This window comes from Rana temporaria, chromosome 5 (assembly GCF_905171775.1).
Source record: "Rana temporaria chromosome 5, aRanTem1.1, whole genome shotgun sequence".
Lineage (NCBI taxonomy): Eukaryota > Metazoa > Chordata > Amphibia > Anura > Ranidae > Rana > Rana temporaria.
The window spans coordinates 201,670,806-201,694,053 of NC_053493.1; the positions used below are offsets into that span (position 1 = coordinate 201,670,806).

Consider the following 23,248-nt stretch of genomic DNA (forward strand, 5'->3'; position numbering starts at 1 on the left):
GGAACCATCTGAGGTCTCGTCGCTGAGGCTACCTGAACCGTGGACAACGGCTACAAGAAAGAATCGCAAGAGAGATAGACATCGCCCTAACCAGGACCCCCTGCCAGGGCCCCCAGCATCCCAAGACTGATGGAGGGGTCTCCTCTGAATGCCGGCCTGGCGGCTTAGATCTGTTTTTTTTTCTGTCCCGGGGTGATGGCCTTACCCTGCACTTTGTTTTGCCTCCTGGACGTACCTTTCTGATACGCACTTAGCCTAGGCCAGACGTTTCTGTGCTGTGGTCTTTTGAGGCTGGTTAGACTGTTACGCTTGCCCCAGGGATGAGTATCCCTCTGCTGCCATTCTGGCTCACCGGGAATAGGCTGCTGGAAAACTCATTTTGTCCAATGTTCCCCCTTTACTTTTTCAGCACTCTGTGAGATGCGGTGGGCGGGGGTGGGACTTCCTACCTTCCCCTCCATGTTGGCACACGAACCCCACGTAGGCCCCCCTATTTGGGTGTAGTTCCCTATTGGGACTTAGAGCCACGGTGTAGGACTCCCACCATAGAGGTGATGGGCCCTATGCTCGGCTTACAGGTGTTTATTTTTTTTTGTTTTTCTTATGCTAGGTTATGGTACACATCATTTTACTGTGATTATTCTGCCTGGCTTGACCACTTTTTATGTTTTTCTCCTGATCTTTACTTCACCTTCTCTGTCTCCTCCTCTTTTTCCTCTCCCCCTTCCCCTAGGAGCATTACCGTGTGGCTGTATCTGCTTCGGGCGGACCGACGTCTGAGGCGGGCTCAACGTTGTTTTTCCCCACCATGCCCTCGCTGAAGGTTGTGTCATATAATGTCAGGGGTCTCTGCTCCCCAGGTAAGCGCAACAAGCTGTGGTGGGAACTGAAAAGGCTGGGGGCACAGATAGTCTTTCTGCAGGAGACCCATTTCACCCCCCAATCCTTACCCAGGTTACCTACTCACCTGTATAGTCAGTGGTTCCATAGTACCTCCCCGGCCTCCAAGTCCAAAGGCACCTCGATCAGGATCCATAAAAACTGCCCCTTTCAGCTTATAGACAGCAAAATTGATTCTCAAGGCAGATACGTTTTTATAAAGGGTATCCTGGCGGGGAGGAAATATACGTTTGCCACTTTATACGCCCCCAATGACCACCAATTGACTTTTATTGACACTACCCTAGATCTTTTGACTGACTTTAAGGAAGGTTATGTGGTTATCGGTGGAAATTTTAATGTTAGCCCAGACCCAGTCCTTGACACATCTAGCTCCCGGCCGTCACACTCCTACGCATATCTTAAACATTTTCGCAAAACACTCAGGTCTCATCTCTTGTTGGATAGCTGGAGGGTGCTTCACCCTATAGGTAGGGACTTTAGTTTTTATTCGGCCGTGCACGCGGTATACACTCGAATCGACCATATTTATGTTGATCGCCATGCTCTGGAGCTCCTGCAGTCAGCGTCCATAGGCAACATAACAATCTCTGATTATGCTCCGATCGAGATGTCCTTTACTCTGCCGTCGGGTTCTGATAGGACCTGGATGTGGAGGTTGAATGAGAATTTGCTGGACGATGCTGCGGTGGTGGCCAGAGTAGAGGAGGTCATCGCTAACTTTTTCCAGGAAAATTCCACAGATGAGATTAGTAAGGGTATCCTGTGGGAAAGTCATAAAGCGGTGGTGAGGGGGGAACTGATTTCCCTGGGCTCCAAGCTCAAAAAAGAACGTCAGGCTGACTTTAGGAGAGTGTTGGATGCCCTTCAGGAGGCGGAAGTAAGACACAAAAGTACGGGGGGCCCTGAGGCACTGCAGAGATTGACTGAAATGAGGTCGCTGTTGCTGAAACTGCTAGACCGGCAAATGCGCAAGCAAACTAGGTTTATGTACTACAAATATTACGAACATGGTAACAAATGCGGTCGCATGTTGGCTAGGGCCCTCCGCAAGAAACATGCTCAAGCATATGTTCAGCAGCTCCTCAGACATTGCCTCGGGGTTCCAAGAGTACTACTCACAACTTTATAACTTAACTCCTGAACACCCCACACACTCACGGGTCCCTAGATCAGTGGTTATCCGGGAATACTTAGCCTCTGCCGGTGTGACACCCCTGACTGAAGCTCAGTGCTCTGATTTGGAGCTCCCAATCACCCCTGGAGAGATTAGGCTGATAGTGAAATCCCTGCCCAATGGGAAGAGCCCTGGTCCAGACGGCTATACTAAGGCCTATTACAAAGCCTTCCTGCCCCTGCTGATGTCCCCTATGTGTAGCTACTTTAATGCCATTGCTGAGGGTTCCCCAGTTCCCCCTGAGGCGCTGTTGGCGCACATCTCCGTGCTGCCGAAAGAAGGCAAAGACCCTATGGCCCCACAGAGTTACAGGCCGATATCCCTGCTAAATGTGGATGTGAAAATCCTAGCAAAAGCCCTGGCGAACAGGTTAAAACACATCATACCCCAACTGATACACCCGGACCAGACTGGGTTTATCACTGGAAGGGAGGCGAGGGATAACTCCATCAGGACTGTTCAGCTCATCCATTGGGCCCGCTCTTGCCCTGCCCAAAAAACGTACATAATTCTGTCGACTGATGCCAAAAAGGCCTTCGACCGGGTAGATTGGTCATACCTTAAAGCGGTGCTGGAATATCAGGGGTTGGGATCACGTATGCTGACATCAATCATGGCCCTATATTCTTCCCCATGTGCGCAGGTCAAGGTAAATGGGGTGCTCTCCTCCAGGTTCCCGATCGGGAATGGCATGAGGCAGGGGTGCCCCCTGTCTCCCCTCCTCTTCACTCTAGTACTGGAGCCGTTGCTTCGTACAGTCAGGGCGAACGTGGATATAAAGGGTCTGAAGGTGGGGAATACTGAACACAAGCTTTCAGCTTATGCTGATGACATGCTCTTTCACCTTTCGGAGCCTCTGATCTCATTGCCAGTCCTGATGGGGGAGCTTCAGCGATTTGGGGCACTTTGCAACTTTAAAGTCCATTCCTCGAGGCGCATGCGCGGCAGCTCCCAAGATGGCCACCGGCTTCTGAGGCTCCGCTCCACCACGGCCTAATACCGCTCACCGGAGCTAACTGAGCGCCCCCCCAGCCGAATAAACAGACTCACCGTGTGGGGGAACATCCCTGGTCCCCGCGGATGTCACTCACGCCGGTCAGACGGAACCTAACGGCGCAGATGGCGGCGAATCCCGGCCCCCTCAGCTATGCCAACATGGCGGCGCAACGAGGCTTACACGCAGAGGCGCAGCCTGGGGATTCGATTGCGGATCAGGACCAGCCCGCACCGCAGTCGCCAGGTACTGATTTTCCCCCCTTGGCTCCTGCAGCTTCTCCCTCCTCCACCGAATCCCTGCTGGAACGGATGGGAGCTGGATTCCCCACTACCCCCATGACAGATCCTCTCACAGGCATGCTGCTGTCTGTGAGCACAGTACAAGAGGAGGCCCCTGTCCCCACAGACTTTCCCTTAATGATGGCTGCTTTCTCCCAAATGCTCTCCAAAAGCCTGGCTTTAAATGCAGCACAAATCACATCATCCATCCATGCAGACTTGCTGCAATTGGGGATGAGGATGGACAATATGGAACAAAAAGCAGATCAGGCAGTGGCACGTATCAATCAAAATTCCACTAGGTTACAGGAGGTTCAGGACCAATTGGAGACAGCATTTGCTAAGATCGACGACCTCGAGAATCGTTCGAGACGCTATAATTTTAGGGTACGGGGGCTCCCGGAATCGGACAAGGAGGTACAAGTGGCGGTGAAATCCCTAATTAAAAGCATCATCCCGGATATCGCTGAGCACCGTCTGGAGCTTGACAGAGCACACAGAGCATTGCAATCCCCCCGGTCGGATGGCCTGCCCAGGGATATCATTGTTAAACCGCACTACTATGCTGTCAAAGAGGAGGTGATGAGGAGAGCTAGGAGATTGGACAATCTCACTTTAAACGGCCACAATATCCAAATCTTTGCGGATCTGTCACCTTACACAGTGCAGAAGAGGCGCACACTTAAACCGCTGCTGCAGGTCCTTATGGGAAAATAAATCACTTATAGATGGTCCTTCCCGCTACGGGTGAACTTTTCATACAGAAACAAAAATTTTGGCTTCTCATCATTCCCAGAGGGGGAACGCCTGCTTATTCAATTAGGACTGATTGTTCTGGAACCGCCATCTTCACAATCCAGCAGGGGGACACCTGGATCTACAAAAAGACCGCTGCCTGCAAGCCCGCTGCAGAAGACATGGCTTACGCAGAACCACAAGCGTTCCAAAGAGAACTCTTTCACATGAGGATCATCATCTGAAGTACTACCAGTCCTGACTGGTCTGGACCACTGAAGAACTATCCATCCCGTACTGGGAAGGGGGGCCCCTGTTTCCCCTTCGGTCCCAACGATGGCTCTTGTGGGAACTGTTTTCCTATAGCACGAACTGGTTGCCTTGTGGAGGCCTATCGGAACTCTGATAAGCATTTTTTGAGTCATTTTTTTTTAAGTTATAGGGACTGGGGCCATTGTCTGGGATTCTGGGGGAGGGATACGATTTCGGGAGCTCTGGGGCTCCTGGGGGGGCTATTTTCTTCTCCGTGGTCTCTGGGGAGGGTTTACCTACAAACAACTACGCCTTGCATAGGAGGCTAGGGGAAAGTAAAGGTCACAGTTATGTCGAGCGAGGGAGGGGGGAATGGTTTTCGATCTTTTAAGGATAATGTACTATGGTACAAGGGGTGGGTATTACATGGCCCACTGGCCTCACAGGCTGGCACTTATTATTGGATACTGACCCTGTTTTCTTCTCTCCCTCCTCCGGTTAGTTTTTTGTTAATTCTTTTTATATATAATTTTTGGGGGGTCTAAGTTACAGTTTGTAGGCCTTGGCCTGCACGGCAGGGGCGTTCAGTGTTTGGGGATCATGGGCTCCCGGTTAGCCCTAAGGGATAGTTTAGAGGTGACGAGGCTGTGGTGGACTCAGTGCACCTCCATTGGATCAGGATCACCTTTGGTGAAACCAGATCCGTTACCGGTCGCCCGGTTTTAGGGTCATACCGGTGCCCTAAAGTTATTGGGGTGGGGGCAGTTTTGCCCACTTCACCCCGGGGTGGGGGGGGGTCTGGGGACCCCCGGAATACGGTTATGAAATGTTTACTAAGTATAAGATCACATTTACTCTGCAGCAGCTATGTACTAATGTTGATTTCTCTTCTCCCTTCTTTCTCTGTTTCACCTCTATTTCTTCTGACTTCTCCACCTTTCTCTAGGAGTGTTCCTCGGTTCCGTACTGGATTCCAGTCCCTCAACCCAGACCCAGGGCCCACGACGCTACGAGAGCCCGATATACGGGGAGAATACTCTCGACAGGACACAGGTAGGCTACATTGGTATAGTGGGGCTCCCACACCTTTGATCCATGGCTGACACACGCCCCCCCCACCAACACTCAAGATCATCTCCCATAACACTCAGGGCCTCAATTCTCCCGTCAAACGCAGGAAGCTCCTCCAGTCATACCACTCTATGCACGCAGACGTTCTTCTGCTGCAGGAGACACATTTCCCGTCCACCTACAGACCCACGTTCCTCCACCACCGTTATCCCCAATTTTATCTGGCTTTGGCGGATAATAAAACGAAGGGGGTGGCCATATGTTTCGCCAGACACATCAACCTCTCCCTAACGGAATCGGTAGTGGACCCGCAGGGCCGCTACGTCCTGGTCTCGGGCCATGTCGACGGGGAACTATACACCTTCGTCTCCTATTACACCCCGAATAAGGGTCAAAGACCCTTTTTTGAATCACTGATACGCAAACTACAACCACACTTGAGGGGCACTGTCTTCCTGGGGGGAGACTCGAATACGGCGTTTGACTTCTCTCTGGATAAGACAGCAAACGGCACATCTAAACCTAAACGTCCTTCCAAACAGAGCTCTAATATAGCCAAGCTCCTCCACTCGGTAGGGTTAATAGACGTTTGGCGAGAAGCGAACCCACGCACAAAAGATTACACCCACTTTTCTGCCCCCCACAACACCTATGCCAGGATTGACCACATCTTTACCCATGCCACGACACTTCCGTTACTGTGTAACTCCAGGATTGTAGACACCCCCCTGTCAGACCACTCTATGGTTACTCTGCTTACTAGGAGGCCAACGGGCTCTAAAAAACCGCCTCGCTGGCGCCTGAATGAGTCTCTTCTAAGTGACCCGGTACAATGTTCCTTGCTAGAAGAGGACATTAAGGAATACTTCCTTATCAATGCAACGTCCGAAGTCTCCCCTTCCACGGTCTGGGCGGCACACAAAACGGTCATCAGGGGAAAACTGATACAGGTAGCGGCTAAACTTAAAAAGGAACATTGGGCTGACAATATCAGGCTTACAGAGAACTTTCACAAGCTGAAAAAAGCACACAAACGCCAACCCACGGCTGAATCACTTGCCCGACTGGACGAAGCTAGAGCCCTTCTTAACTTATCCCTGACGACTGCGGCAGAGAAGCATCTCCGGTGGTCCGGGGCTATGTTTTATTCCCAAACTGACAGGATAGGCTCCCGTCTGGCCACCAAACTGACCCCCAAACAGCGGGCGCTTGCTTTCCCTAGAATCCGGCTTTCCACAGGGGAGCTGACACAGAACCCAACCAAAATAATGGACTCATTTTTACAATTTTATTTGGGGCTATACAAGCCTGCCCAAACGCCCCCTTCCCCGGCAGGGAAGGACTTTCTGGATAATATCCTATTGCCGTCCCTGACTGGGGAACATAGGGACATCATGGAATCCCCTTTCACCCAGGAGGAAGTGCTGTCCACAATTAAGGCCCTCAAGCTGGGCTCATCGCCGGGTCCGGATGGCTTCTCGACCGGTTATTATAAGAAAATTGGACCATACCTAGCCCCCCACCTGACGCGACTGTTCAACTCTCTCAGGGATGGAGCCCAACTGGGGACGGACCTAAACTCTGCCTATATCTCGGTCATTCCGAAACCAGAGAAGGACCCTAGCGAGGTGTGTAATTACCGCCCCATTTCACTGATTAACAACGATATTAAAATCATGACTAAAATACTAGCGAACAGGCTGTCCAGCTTTATATCCGCTTATGTACACAAAGACCAGGTGGGCTTCATCCCTGGGAGACAGGGAACTGATCAGATCAGACGGGCTATAGACATCATCTCCCTTCTCCAATCACAGTGGGACGGGGGACCGCGGCAGGAGGGTTTCTTGTTATCAATAGACCTACATAAGGCTTTTGACTCTATAGACTGGGAGTACTTGACAGGGGTTTTGAAAAGGTGGGGGTTTGGACCCAACTTCCTGAGCCTCATTGGGTCACTTTATTCCATCCCCTCCGCCCAGGTGCGACTTATGGGCAGATATTCTGAATCCTTCCCAATTGGCAGAGGGACCAGACAGGGGTGCCCGCTCTCCCCGCTCCTGTTTGCAGTGGCCATCGAATCCAGACATCAAGGGGGTATTCTGTGGGCCAAGGGAACACAAATGTGCCCTGTATGCGGACGACCTCCTACTTTTCGTCACATCCCCCCTTATTTCCACGCCAAATATACTCCAGACTCTACGGGTTTTCAGTGAGGTGTCTGGCCTGCGAGTTAATATGGGCAAATCCCTGGCTATTAATATCTCAGTTCCCCCGGACCTACTCAAACAGCTTTCTGACACCTTCGACTTCCAATGGGCTCCCTCACAAATTACGTACCTAGGCATCAAGCTCACTCCCCATATTGAAGGCCTCTTTAAAGCAAACTACCCCCCAATGATCAGTAAGTGTAGAGGGGAAATTGGGAAGTGGGCCAAATGTGGGCTGTCCTGGCTGGGCCGGGTGAACGCAGTAAAAATGACCCTCTTACCACGTCTGCTATACTTATTCCGCGCTCTCCCGATCTCGGTACCAAAACATTTCCTTAATAAATTCCAAGCTGAGATTATCCGGTTTGTTTGGGGGAAAAAGGGGTATAGGTGTCCCTCAGGCGTGCTCTATCGTCTAAAAACACAGGGAGGTATGGGGCTTCCTAATTTGTGGGGATACTATCAAGCGGCCCAACTGACACAACTTTTGACGGTCTTCTTTCAGGGATCGAAACCTGACTGGCTTGCAATGGAGAGACAGGCCATCCCATCACATACCATTGATTATATCTTGGGGTGTGGTCCCAAACGCAGACCAGCCATTCTATCGCCCACATTATCTCACTCCGTAGCCCTCTGCTCCAAACTATTCTCGCGTCCCGGTCTGATTTCCACACTGAAACCCCTCTCGCACATATTCCATAATCCAGACTTTCCTCCAGGGATGGATATCAAGGCTTTCCGGTGGTGGACGGATAAAGGCCTGTACAGGATAGGTCACTTTCTAGCCATGGAAGGCCCACTTTCACTGTCTCACTGCAAAAAACATCTGGACATGCCCACCGATGAATGTTTTAGATTCTCCCAAATTTCCCACTTTCTCCACACTATTTGGAAGGACAAGACGGCCCCCCCCCCCAGGATAACACCATATGAAAATTGGTGCGCTAACTCTAGGGATCAGAGGGGTGGGATCTCGTTAATTTATGCGACCCTGATGTCCAAGACTGATAAGCCTTCATACGCCTGGGCCTGGGAGGAGGAACTGAACACATCATGGAACACTGCAGTATGGCACCGAGCGACAGATCGAGCATATAAAGGTATCCTCAATACATATATACACCAAAAAACCGCGCTATCACAACACCGTAAATTCAGGCAGCGGCTAGCGTGTGATGACAAGAAAATAAAACAATAGACCCCAAGACCCCAATCAAGGGGTTGGCAGACAGGGGCTCCTGTGGACAGGGGCCACTATTTGGACAATACCGATAACTGGCGCCAAGGCCCAATAGGAGAACCTGAATATCCTTCTCCGGCCTATTTTCAACCGGAGTCTGGATTGGGTTGGGATTACAACATACCCGTTTCTAATGCCTTTTTCCCACTAAGAGACAGGGAGGGACCAGAAAGATATCAGGCCCCTGATACTTCCACTTACAATGTGCCAGCTGAGGGAGCTTGGTACGCACCTCCACCTTCACAGTACCATGATGCCCCTTCCCTGTCCGGTGCTTCCGCTGCCCCAAGTGGATCCTATAATTGGGGTTTTCACAGACCCGGCCAGGGCACCAAAAGATTGGTAGAAAGAGGAGAGGAAACAGAGGGGGGAGGAAACACAGGGTCCAAACGCCCCAAAACGTAGTGGGGAGGGGTATTTTTAACCTTAGTACCAAAACCCTGACAGACCCAGAAAAACTCTTATTAGATAAGGGGTTAAAATATGCACCCCCACAAAGTCTTAACAGGTTTGGTACGTATATGGACATACATAAATTTATTAGAAGGATCCATATCAAAAGGTACATGGCAGGAATTACTCCTACTGACCGACAGGTATCCAATGGCTATGTTCATTCAGGCCTTGCCAATTCTTCTTTGTTTAACTCTCCGGGTGGAATGGCACCATCTCTAAGAACGTTTAGGGATGTCCTACTAAGGGACCTGGAGGTTATGGAAATCAAGAAGGCAAAACTTAATAAAGATCTACAGGAGGGATTAGATTCCCTTTGCAAAAATAAAGATTTGATTATTCGACCAGCGGATAAGGGGGGGGGGGGTATTGTGGTGTTAGACAAAGTGGACTACATGAGGACTACATGCACAATATCGTTGACGACACCAACACCTATTCTATTCTCCCTGGGGACCCAAAACTCAAATTTAAAAGAGATTTGGAGATCCTTGTAGAAAGGGGTTTGTTTGAAGGCATACTTACCATCAGGGAAAAACTGTTTCTTATTCCCAAGGCGCCTCGAACCCCCACGATATATTACCTCCCGAAACTGCACAACGATCCAATCTGCCCCCCGGGACGTCCCATTGTTAGTGGGAAAGATTCAATCACGTCACGGGTGGGCAGATATATTGACTTCTATTCACAGCCTTTAGTCAAAAGGATGCCTTCGTATGTCAAGGACTCGAGACACATAATGAACATCTTGTCCAGTTTCACAGTGATTCCTAATATGTGGATGGTAACTATAGACGTGAAGTCGTTATATACCATCATACCCCATGCCTTAGGCATGGAGGCAGTCCTGTACTTTCTGTCTAAAGAATCAGGCCTAAATACTAAACAGATAGAATTTATCATGGCTCTATTAAAGTATGCCGCCGGATCAAACTACTTTTGGTTTGACAATGAGTTCTACAAGCAGGAGACGGGGGTGGCTATGGGGGCCAAATATGCCCCTAGTCTGGCCAATTTATTTATGGCCAAATGGGAGGAGGATGTCATCTTTTTAAGAAATGTACCCCAAGTGGCCCTATGGGCAAGGTACATTGATGACATCCTCCTCCTATGGGCCGGTGAACATGAGGATCTTAATCAGTTTATCTCTGATCTCAACTCTAACACCAGGGGGATTGAATTAAAACATGAGGCAAGTCAAGTTAGTGTTCATTATTTAGATTTGAAGATCAGTATAAAAAATGGTGCCTTTGTCACCTCTACTTATTTCAAGGATACTGACCGTAATGCCTTTATCCCCACCGACAGCTGTCATCATGCACCTTGGCTAAAAGGGGTTCCTAAGAGCCAATACCTCAGGTTAAGGCGCAATTGTTCGGACCACCAAGAGTTCTTAAATCAAGCGGGGGTCTTAACCGAGAGGTTTTTGGAGAAAGGGTACAATGAGCGATCCTTGAGAGAAACCTTAGACCAGATCACAACTTTAGATAGAGGTGAACTTTTACAAGAAAGAGAACGGAGTGAGGGTAGTCAATTTCCGGATGGTGTACCTTTCATTACCTCATATTCCATCCAACATCGTTCCATTTCACATTTAATCCACAAACATTGGCATATCGCCAGGAGTGACCCAGTGTTGAGGGAAATTTTACCACCAAAACCCAAGGTGATCTTTAAAGGGGTGCAGTCTCTTAGAAATAAGATCTCTATTAACGTTATTGACCCTCCCCTTAGAGGTATTGGTTTTTTTGATCAGCTTAAAGGCTACTACAAATGCAACAAGTGCCGAGTATGTGCCCTTAGTAGCAATCACCAAAGATGTGTAACATCATTCATTTCTACAGTCACATCAAAAGAATTTAAAATTGCACCATGTATCACCTGTGCATCTACAGGGGTGGTATATTTGGTCCAATGCCCTTGCGGGCTGCAATACGTAGGCCGGACCAAGAGATCAATGCAAGTAAGGGAAAATGAACATATTACAAAAATCCTGGCGGGCTTTAGGAACCACTCCGTGTCCAACCACTACAGGCTTAAACATCATAGGGACCCCTCCAATACCCTTTTCCTTGGGATTGATAAATATAAGGCACATTGGAGGGGAAGCAATCTGGTGAGGGAAATTTCTAAAATGGAAATGGGGTGGATCCATCGTTTAAAATCATATAGCCCCCATGGTCTGAACATTGAAACTGACGTGAATGCTTTTATTAACAACGCTTGATGTGAACCTCTGCATAGGGTCCCATAGAAACAGACGCGGTTTTTCAAGTCAAGATTTTAAGGAAAAATATTTTATTTATAAGAAAATCCGAGACTGTGGTTATATCTACGTTTTGGGTTTAACATTTAGATTTAAAGTTTGCTCCTATATTCTGTATAAAGAAGGTACTATAGCCTCAAAAATATTTTCACATTATATGTATTCAATTATATATTTTTAGCACGGGTTTTGGCCGTTTTGGCCCTTCCCCCTTGAGGTTTTTGATAAACTGGGTGGATCTAGCATTTATGTAATTTTTCACGATACATGTGTATTCACTTTCACATAAGTTAATCAAATAAATTAGCACTAAAAAAGAATAGTTTATATACACTATTTAAATTTATACCCTTGGGCCATTAAGGACCCTTGGATCACGCTGACCATAGGGTGTGTATCACAACAGGCCCTGTGATCTGGTTTTTTCTTTTTTATATAATATTTATATATTTTTTATATTATAATTATTTCCCTAACGGCTTTTAGTACACTATAAAGCCTTATATCATTTAGTTAATAAAATGAATTAAATGAATTTGGATGAGGACTTTATTAAATATTATATGAGAGTCTGAGAATCTCCTATTAATATATTCGATAAAATCCCATATAAAATCTTATGTTAGGTTAGAGGCTTGATTCCCCTAAACCATGTAATGTCAGGAACGAATTCATCTCTTTCTAAAAGAGATTTTAACTTTATCCACAAGATGGCCACAGTGAGCCAAGGGATTCTTGTCTTGTGCCGGACATATAGATTTTCCCTTGGTTCCTCTGTCCTCTTTATGCTGTAGGTATTAAGACTACACTTTTCTATTTTTATTTTTATATTTATATTATTAATCTGTAGAGAGAGTAATCTCATCCTCGTTACAAAACGATGGTGAACGCCTTACACTCTCTTCCCTGGCCGCGAGATTGCGCGCGGTTGTATGGGAAAATTTTTCCCTCAACAAAGATGGCGGGGTCAGTTTCTATGGACCACCCTTTGTATTGAGTGGCTACTATATAAGGTGACACACTGCTGCTAGCCCTACCCCCATTGAGAATGTCCAATAGGACGAAACGCGTCTGGAGGCAGCGTCAGTGACGTCACCACGCCTAGGAGGAGGGCTCCGTAAGCCGGCCGGCTTTTTTACATATTTACATGCTGTGTTTATACTGCCTAAGTGTAAGTACATTACTTTTTTAATAAATCTGTTATACCTACGATATCACGCTATTGCGTCCCTTTCTATCTTCCTGCCTACATGTGAGCCGGATTGGGTTACGCTTGTCGTTTTACTGAGGTTACTGATGAGTTGCGTTGCGTCCTAAATCGCAAACACGCACCACCTTCAACATCAAGGCTGCCATTTGTTTGGGAATTTTGAAACATCTTAGCCCAGGGGATTCAAAGGCCGTGGCTGGGCTATAGCCAACTGCACTAAAGGCTTGCTATCTGGTAAGCTGATATACAATTCCGGTGGTGGGATCTCACACACTGTATGCATGTCACCTGGTGCATTGAAAATCTAACATCTCTACATGCAAATCAGCCTCTGATCAATACAGTGATTCTGTCTCTGCTGGAGAACCAATCCAAAATCCACCACTACTTATACCATTTGTGGACTGTTTAACTACTATATTCATTTGTTTTTGATATTTGGCGCGGCTTTTTATATTGTTTTATCCTCAATACATGTCTCATAGAAGCGAGTCTTAAACTAATGTTTAGGTGGTATTATGTCCCCTCCAGACTGGCTAGAATGTTCCCAGGGTCTTCTCCATTATGTTTTCGGGGATGCGAATTGGAAGGTAACATGTTACACACTTGGTGGTCCTGCCCCCGCATTAGATCCTTTTGGAAAAGAGTTTTCCGCACCATGGGCTCCTTGTTAGAGAAAAGGGTACCTCCACAGCCTAACACGGCGCTGCTAAATCAGTGCATCCCCGGCCTACCTAAACACTCCAGGATTTTATCATTTTTCATATTATTGGGGGCCAGGATGACCATAGCTAAAGCATGGAAGAAACCCTCAGTTTCTTTCCAGATGTTTAGGAGGAAAGTCTCCTGGATAATGACACAAGAACAAATAGTAGCAAGGCGGGCGGACCAGAATGACAAATTCAGATCCATTTGGGAACCCTGGGCTTCCTTCTGTAACGTGTCTCTCCTACCTGGGGTTCCGCCTGGAGGCGGGAACACTCCATCCTGATCCTCACTATACATTTCTGTCCCTGTCCTCTTTACCACGTTTTCTATCTCTTTCCCTCTCTTCCCCTGTAGGCACCTCCCTTGGTGCTAGGCCCTGCTGTCGGGTATGATATATATAGTTTCAGGATTCGCCTCACTTTGAGGGGATAACTCTGGAGCAGACAGACCTCCTCCCCCGAGGGGGCTGAGCGCGGCTATCATTTAACGGCCCTGGCCCCTGGCCCTGGCTCTCAGGACGCAGCGTGATCCCTTTGAGGGGCGTCTGGGGTGCCATGGGTTATGGGCCTTGAGCGGTACGAAGGTATAAGTAGGGGCCTTGAAATGGCGCGCACACGACTGGTTTTTACATTATGATCTGCCTGCTCTTGAGGTGTTCAATGATTTTGTTTTGTTGGGATAGGGGAGTTTTTTCTCCCGACATGAGTATGTTAGATGGAATTGACTCATATTGTACATGTAACAATGATTAATGTCATGTTGTTTTTTTTTGGAAAAACTTTCAATAAAAACCTTTAAATATAAAGTCCATTCCTCTAAATCAGTGGTCCTCCCTATTAAAATATCCCCGTCCCTGGCAGATAGATTACAGACAGCCTTCCCTTTTACATGGGCCAACTCCTCTTTTAGGTATTTGGGCATACAATTAACAGACCGTTTTGACACTCTATACGCAGCCAATTACCCCCCCTTATTAACCGCGATTAAAAAGGATATGGCCCAATGGACTAAGACCGCCTTCACCTGGCTAGGTCGCATTAATATTGTCAAAATGACCATATTACCGCGAATACTCTTCTTTCTCCAGATGTTGCCCATCCCCCTGCCAAAAGTTTTCTTCACCCGAATTTCTAGCATGATCTCTGGGTTCGTGTGGAATGCATGTAAACCCTGCATTGCACTACGGATTCTGAAACGCTCCAAACAGGCTGGGGGCTTAGGGGTCCCAGATGTTGTTAGGTACTATAGGGCGGTGGCCTTGCAGAGGGTCCTTAACTGGCGCTTTCATACCCAGTCCAAATTGTGGGTTTCTTTGGAAAAATGCTTAGCCGGGAGAAATTTATCATACGCACCATGGCTGTCCCGTGAGTATAGAGGACTGTCCGACACTACTTCCCCACTGATGGTACACGCTCTATCGGTTTGGGACAGGGTTAATGGGTCTCTGAATCTTTCCCCTCCAGTGTCACCATTGGCCCCACTGGGGGGGTTTCTCTGGTTCCCCCCAGGGGAGCAAATGGCCTTCTTTCGCTCGTGGGTGGTTGATGGCAATGCCAGTTGTGGGAAGCTCCTGAGTAACGGCAAACTCCTTAGCTATGAGTCCTTACAGGCCAGACGGCCTGGCTCACAGTTGTCTTTTTGGAGATATAGGCAACTCCACAATTTTTTTGAAACACATGGGCATTCTATTAGGGATATTGCCTCCCTCACACCTTTTGAATCCCTTTTTACAGAAAACTACCCCTTTCCCCATCTGATATCTGAAATGTACCGCCTATTGGGATCAGCCGCACTTGACCCCAAACCGGCATACGTGCGGGGCAGGGAGAAAGACTTGCAAATCCAATTTTCCGAGACTCAGCTGACACACCTGTACCGGCTCACTCATTCCAGCTCGATGGAATCTAGAACCCAAGAAACAAACTATAAAGTTTTGATGCGGTGGTACAGGGTGCCGGCTGACCTGGCGCGGATTTATCCCTCCATATCGGATCAATGTTGGCGAGCATGCGGCCACAGAGGCACACTCCTGCACGTATGGTGGGACTGTCCCCGAATTCGACCTTTCTGGGAGGACATTAGGCTCCAAAAAAAAGAGGTTCTAGACCTTGACATTCCTCTTGACCCGACACACTTCCTCCTTCATGTACCTCAAATTCCAATCAGTAAATATAGGAAAAGTGCATTACCACATCTCCTTAACGCAGCTAGACGTGTAATCTACTGGAAACGTCCGCAAATTCCAACAAGGGAAGAATGGGTGGCAAAGGTGAATGACATTAGAGAAGCTGAACATTGGATAGCGACTTGTAAAGATACCTTAGACTGCTTTGATGTAGTGTAGGCACCTTGGGTGGCACATATGGCATATATGACCGATCATGGGGAGATGTCCTCGAGTTTGGACTTAGCTATATTAGAATTAGCTGAACCATCCCTTAGATCTCGGTTGGAGGGGAAGCCCTGAAGCCTTAGGTTGGGGGTGGCCCGGCCTCGGTCCCGGCTCGCCCAATGCAGACCCGCAACATTCCACCTAATCAACAGGTATGCTCCGATATCCCTCTCCCCTTCCCTTCCCTTTTCTTCTACTGCTACTCTTTCTGTTTTTCTCTCCTAGTCTCTGCTCTCCACGAATTTCTTTGTTATATGTATAACCATATGGAGATAGGGTTTAAGATAATACTATCGTTGCTTGTTTGCTCGACTTGGACCCACTGCTGTAGTATTTAGAGACTGTTGAGAGGGCCCGCATAGACGTGTGGGCGCCCCTGCCCCTTCCCGGTGCGGAACTTGCGCCGGGGAGTGTTGCGTGCTGGAGGAGGTGCGGGCGGAGGTTTGTTGGAGGCCTAGTTGGCCCCCCTCCGCCGGCGCCGGTGCCGGCGGGTGACATTGTGAGGGGACTATTCAGTCATGTTTGCTGAATATGGGTCCATAGGAGCACTATTTTGCCTACCATACTCCGCGGTAAATTTTTCAAATGTACACGTGGATTGTAGATTCATTTTTCATTTCTTTTGACTGATGTCTTGTAACTACTTTTATTTTTTTCTCTTTCTTAATAAAAACGTATTTTGCAAAAAAAAGATAAGTCGGCTCAATGCTTTGTCGACGTGACCGTAACCTACGCCCATTCACGTACGACTTACACAAATGACGTAAAATACGACGCTGTTCCGACGTTTCCGACGTCCATACCTTAACATGACTTACCCCTGCTTTATGAGGGGTAAAGTTACGCCGGTCGTACGCCTTACGTAAACAGCGTATATTAATACACCGGGCACAAGTACGTTCGTGAATCGGCGTATCTAGCTCATTTGCATATTTATAATGGGAACGCCGAATGCGTCCAGCGTAACTATGCTCCCACGATACGCCGGCGTAGGCAAGTTACGTTGGACGGCTGAAGCCATGTTTTTGGACGTATCTCGCTTTGTGAATCGGCGTAAAGATGCGACGGCGCACATTTGAAATTACGCCGGCGTACATCGTTTATGAATCTGGCCCATAATATACACACCCCCCAGGTACGAAATTTAAAGGAATATTTCACTTTTATTGTTTCACTTTAAGCATTATTAAAATCACTGCTCCCGAAAAAACGTCCGTTTTTAAAACTTTATTTTGCATTGATACATGTCCCCTGGGGCAGGACCCAGGTCCCCAAACACTTTTTATGACAATAACTTGCATATTAACCTCTAAAATTAGCACTTTTGATTTTTCATGTTCGCGTCCCATAGACTTTAATGGGACAAATATTTTGCCTGTTCGCATGTTCTGGTGCGAACCAAACCCGGGGGTGTTTGGCTCATCCCTACCCCCCACCAGCACTGCTGTAATACACTGTAGCAGGCACTCGGATAGTCTCAGCTGGCTCACAGCAATATTTTTTACTGGCAACCTTTACCTGACACTGCCATTTACTGGCAGGAGAAAAGTGCCTGTTCTTTACTGGCTGCCAGTAAAAATACTGACGGTTGGCAACACTGGCAGAGAGAAATTTACCATATCTCCCCTTGCTAGCCAGAAGAGAGTTATATAATTCAACATTAACGACACAGAAGGGAAACACAAATAAAGAGCAGTGACTCCTTCTCCATATTACCGTAGTCCAATCATCTTGCATCATAATATTTTAATCAAAAGTGAAAACCAAGATAAATTTGAGTGCACTTTAATATGATTTCCACCACTTTATTGCTTATGTAACCACAATTAGCATTGCACACCAAAATAAGGTAAATTCTCATCTGCATTTTAGATAATTTATGAGGTGTACAAATGGTGTAAAATATTCACACATCTTGATTAGACAGCTGCATGATATTCTGAACAAACGTGTGAGATATAATTCCTCTACAAACTAACAGTTGGCAAATTCTGTGTTGGGCAACTAAAAATATCTATTTTCTCTGGGAGAATTTATGATATACTGTATATACACCGGTGTATATATATATATATATATATATATATATATATATATATATATATATATATATATATATATATATATATATATATATATAAAAAATATTGTGATAATTAGTCATAAAAAAACTATGAAGGAAAAATATGGCAAAAAATACTTAAATAAGCGATAAGTGATAATATCCGCATATAAAAGTGATATATAGAATAACGAAACCACCAAAAAATCAGCGATAAATGTGCACATGGATGAATACACAAATGAATATGAATCCTAATTGGCCATATAAAGTGTCGACATATCACTATTTGAGGACTATATTAGTTATAGTTGTTTCTGGTTTTTTTACATCATTTAGTTAGAGCGCAACCCTCACTTATTATTGTTTTGTTTGTATCCTACACTGTGTTGCTGCTTATTGTCCTTCCTAGTGCAGTTTTTTACTGCATCTCATCTATATTGAAAGGAAAAAATCTGTATTAGTAAGGAAGGATTAGAATCCTTGTCAGATTTTATTGCTGTCCTGTACTCCATTAGAGAGATCTCTCCTTACTTTCTGTCCCAAGTACAACCTTTTTAGCAGACAGGAAGTGAAGGAAGCTAACCAACAGCAACATAGACAGAAGCAAAAATGCTTTTTAGGTTATGCGTGGGAAAGCTAGAACACTTGTAAGCTCTTTATTGATGTTTTTTTTCCTCTTGCAAATGTTTGCTCACTTGTTGTCTGGTAAAATGTTGTCCCTGGTAAAAAAAACTAAGATATGTTTTGGCTAATCCCAAACATACACAACACAATCCCTCTGGATCAACTGTGGTTGAAGGATTATGTATATGGGATTGTATCATTTTTTTTTTATTGGTTGAACTGGATGCACTTGTGTATCTTTAGTTATATAGGGCCAGATTCAGGTACAAATACTTTACGCTGCAGCGGCGTAACGTATCCCATTTACGTTACACCGCCGCAGGTTTACAGCGTAAGTGCCTGATTCACAAAGCTCTTACCTGTAAAATTGCGGCGGTGTAACGTAAATCCGCTCGGCGCAAGCCCGCCTAATTCAAATGGGGCAGGCACCATTTAAATTAGGCGCGTTCCCGCGCCGAACGTACTGCGCATGCTCCATTCGTCAAATTACCCGACGTGCATTGCGCTAAATGACGTCGCAAGGACGTCATTGGTTTTGACGTTAACGTAAATGGCGTCCAGCGCCATTCACGGACGACTTACGCAAACAACGTGAATTTTAAAATATCGACGCGGGAATGACGGCCATACTTAACATTGGCTAGGCCACCTAGAGGGCAGCCTTAGTTTTACGCGGCGTATCTAGACGGAAACTACGTAAATTTAGAGCGACGGGTAAAGCGTGCGTTCGTGAATCGCCGTAACTAGTCATTTGCATATTCTACGCCGACCGCAATGGAATCGCCACCTAGCGGCCGGCCTAGAATTGCATCTTAAGATCCGACGGTGTAAGTCAATTACACCTGTCGGATCTTAGGGCTATCTATGCGTAACTGATTCTATGAATCAGCCGCAAAGTTACGAGGGGCGGATCACAGAGATACGACGGCGTATCAGGAGATACGCCGTCGTATCTCTTTTGTGAATCTGGCCCATAGTTAGTAAAAATACACTTCAATGGATACCCACTTGTTAGAAGGCTGGTAAAATTATAAATATATTAACACTGTGCTTCTTCCGAATTCCACTAAAACCCTCTAGTGTGCTAGATGTAGATGCTAGATGTGCTTGATGTACATAGGTTGGTAGTGTAGGAAAATTTGACTTGGCTAAGATCCAAGTTTGGGTTGAATCTGGGTCAGTGTTGAGTGACTCAGGGAGGCTGGATGACTGGCAGCTTTTCTGGTGCCTCCCCCTGCCTTCTGGAACCTTGGAGAAGCTTCCAGATGTAGTGGGCGGAAGCTAGGAGGAGCTATTTGGCATATTTATGAGAGCCCCAGCCAATTCCCAGCAAATGGGCTGGCAGGAGACAGGCCCCTTCATAAATAAGCATGAGTCATGCCAGCAGCTGAGTCGAGAGGAAGATGGAGAAGGAGTGCTGAGGAGTCTGTCAGTGGCCCTTTAGGGTACCCCCTAGTCTGGGGGGGTGCTAGAGGGTGACTCTACAACACACAGTGGAATTCTTACTGGCATGACCAGGGGTCCTCCTGAGAAGTCAGTCAGGTGGGCTGTTAAGTGATCAGTCTGGGAGGACTGTAGAGAGAGAGAGAGAGTGTCAGTTTGGGAGGACTGTGGAGAAGAAGCTAGGAGGGATGAAAGAGGTAGCTGCAGCTAGACAGGCTGGCAGTGTCTGAAGAGGTGGTGCTGGGATCATTAGCCACAGGAGTGATTATGCTGGACACTGCAATTTTTGCTACACACTTAAAGGGCCTCGGGTTCCTGCCCATAACAGGCTTTTGCTCTAAATCTGACCAAGTGTTTTGTCAGATCTACAGTAGAAATAATTGCCAGCACACCATGGAACGATGTAAATAGCGTCCAAACGGATGTTTTATTGCATGATCACAACACAAAGAGAGTGCAACGTTTCGGAGCCACGCATGGCCCCTTCGTCAGGCATGGGACGAAGGGGCCATGTGTGACTCCAAAACGTTGCACTCTCTTTGTGTTGTGATCATGCAATAAAACATCCGTTTGGGCGCTATTTACATCGTTCCATGGTGTGCTGGCAAATATTTCTACTGTAACGTTCACCAGTATCCAGCTGGTTGTTGCTACAAGCACCCAGACCCATGAGCGGATCCAGGAATGTGTGCGATGGGAATATGAAGTATATTGTCAGTTCTACAAACACTGTCCAAGCTGGAGTTCTGCAAGCAAGTGTGCTGAAGGAAGTGAGGACTGTATATAGACTATGTATAGAAAAAGTTGTCCCTGAAGTTGTTTGAAGTTAAGTGGGCATCCCATAATTCTCCCAATCCCTATACAAGTTATACCCCCTCAAAAAACAAATCAAAAACCCAAAGTACTGGCCTGTTTTCTGACCAGTTTATCTGCGGCTCCTTAGAGGGTGCGCTACACCCAAAAGTACTCAGCAGCTACACTTATGTAAACTGTGTTATATACAAAGTGATGCACCCAAAGTGTAGGAAGTGTTTTCTCTAAGATTGACAACTCCTTGTGTAGCCATGCCCCGTAGGCGTTGCTGAATGTTGTGGTTCACTTGTTCATCTCTCAAACACTGAGACACAGAACAGTCCATAAGCTTTGTTTGTTTGTTTTTTATTTGAGGGGATTGAACTTGGTTGGGAAGAGAAAATGATGGGATGCCCAGAAGATTCAGTGTAACTTGCTTGAGACTATTATATACACTCCTCTTTTCCTTCCCTCCTCCAGCACTTCACTTGCTGCATAACGTTACTCCTCCAGCACTTCCCTTGCTGCAGACTGTTACTCCTCCAGACTATCTAGCCCCGCATGGTTAGGAGTGACACTAACTCAGCCAGGCCTTAGTGGATTGCCTTTTGCGGGCAGAGGCCTCGGCCCCCTATGGTGTAGAAATAGTTCAGATGCTAACAGTCTTCTATTCAGCTACCAATCCCACATAGCTCTCTTTAGGCGCTGCCGCCAGCCAGCCTGGCTGCAATGACTTCTCACCACTGCCCTTCCCACAGTCCACTCTTCTGGTTCTGCACCCATCTCAAATTGCATACTCCCAGTTCTCCCAGGTGTGCCTCCCCGATCCTCCAGACTGTGATTCACTCACCAGCCCTCTTGGCTGTGACAAATTTTCCTCCCTGGAGTCTTAGCAGTGTTCTCTCCCGCTGTGCTCTCCTTGCTCTCTGCTTCAGCATCTCTTCTCTCCTCTTGGATGCCCCAGAGCCCCAGCCCAAGATAACCCCCCCAAACTGGGGAGCACCTTGTGGCCCCCAATAGCATCCACACTCTCTCACTTCCATCCGACAACTCCTCCTCAGCTGGGCTGACCATTGGTATTTAAGAAGGGCTGCCCCCTGCCAATCCAAGTTGGGGATTGGTCAAGGCTCCTCAAAAAAACATCCTTTCCTCCTCTCTTTCTAGCACCTTCTTGAAAGAAGATTAAAGTGACAGTGATGCTACCTGTGAGTCACCCAGCCCTGTCCTGAGCCACTCCCAGCCCAGAGTGAAAACAATCAGGCGTAGCCACCAGCTAGGCCTGCCTACATTTTCATATTCTGCTAGAAAAATCCTCACTCTAGCACCTACTGTACCCAACTAGAGGGTGATACACTTGTATAGATCCTGGACTCTGCTTTGTAGAGTATTGGGTGGGATAAAGCCTCCAACCTTGTGTCCATGGTCTTCTGATAATCAGAGTTTTGATTGTGCAGGTGTGCACAGCCTTTTTAATATAGGGGCAGACTTTCGTTTAGGGCTCCACCTGGGAGACAGAGTAGGTCTCCACCCAGGAGTCAGGGTGCAGGTCAGTGAATGTGTTTGAGAATCGTTTAGAGAAGAGTCAGACAAATGCCTGAAGCCTGTGAGGCCACAGCATGCCAGGACTTTTTTGGTGAATGTACTGCGTTCTTGAAAGTGCTACATTTGAGCAACTTTCCGCAATATATATTCATTGCACATGCATAAAGTGTAACTGCAGCCAATATTTTTTGATCATATTTACTGCTGTCTGTTATTCTGCTGGGGAAATTTACTGTGACTGTACAACCTGGTCATTAAGCACTTTGTGAAGAAGCTGTGCAGATCCCAGTGAACAATGCACAGTGAAGTTCTACTAGCAGTGGGGACAGCATAGTGTAGAATATGAGAGGGATGATGAGCAAGGGGGGAGGATTGAAGATTAAATGCACTAAAATAAAATTTTCATTTAAGTATTTATTAATGCAACTTTTTTTTAGCGTAGGTAACTAATAAAACACACCCAAAAACGTTTAAGCCCCATACACATCGGGCCGATTTGAAATGCAATTTGACATGCCAAATCGCATGCCAAATCACAGCCTATTGCTGGCAACAGCACCATCTGAATTGGTGCGACGCCGATTTTCCCCTGACACACACAAATCCCTGTGCTGGCTCTTTCCTTAAGAGAAAGCCGTACCCATGTGGGGTTTCACCATTGTGCCGCAGTATATCTGCGTGAGCTGGTCGGGAACCGGTTAAAGTTATTGTAAAGGTTTTTTTAACCACTTGCTTACTGGGCACATACCCCCTTCCTGCCCAGGTGAAATTTCAGCTTTCAGCACTGCCACGCTTTGAATTACAATTGTGCGATCGTGCGACGTGGCTCCCAGACAAAATTTAAGCCCTTTTTTTTCCCATAAATAGAGCTTTCTTTTGGTGGTATTTGA

The 23,248-nt window shown here is 46.9% G+C and overlaps 1 protein-coding gene across 1 annotated transcript in view; it reads right to left on the bottom strand.

Moving 5' to 3' along the window:
• LOC120940551 (band 4.1-like protein 4B) overlaps positions 1-23,248 on the bottom strand; it is a 245,453-nt gene that overhangs the window by 81,587 nt on the left and 140,618 nt on the right. The window lies entirely within an intron of this gene.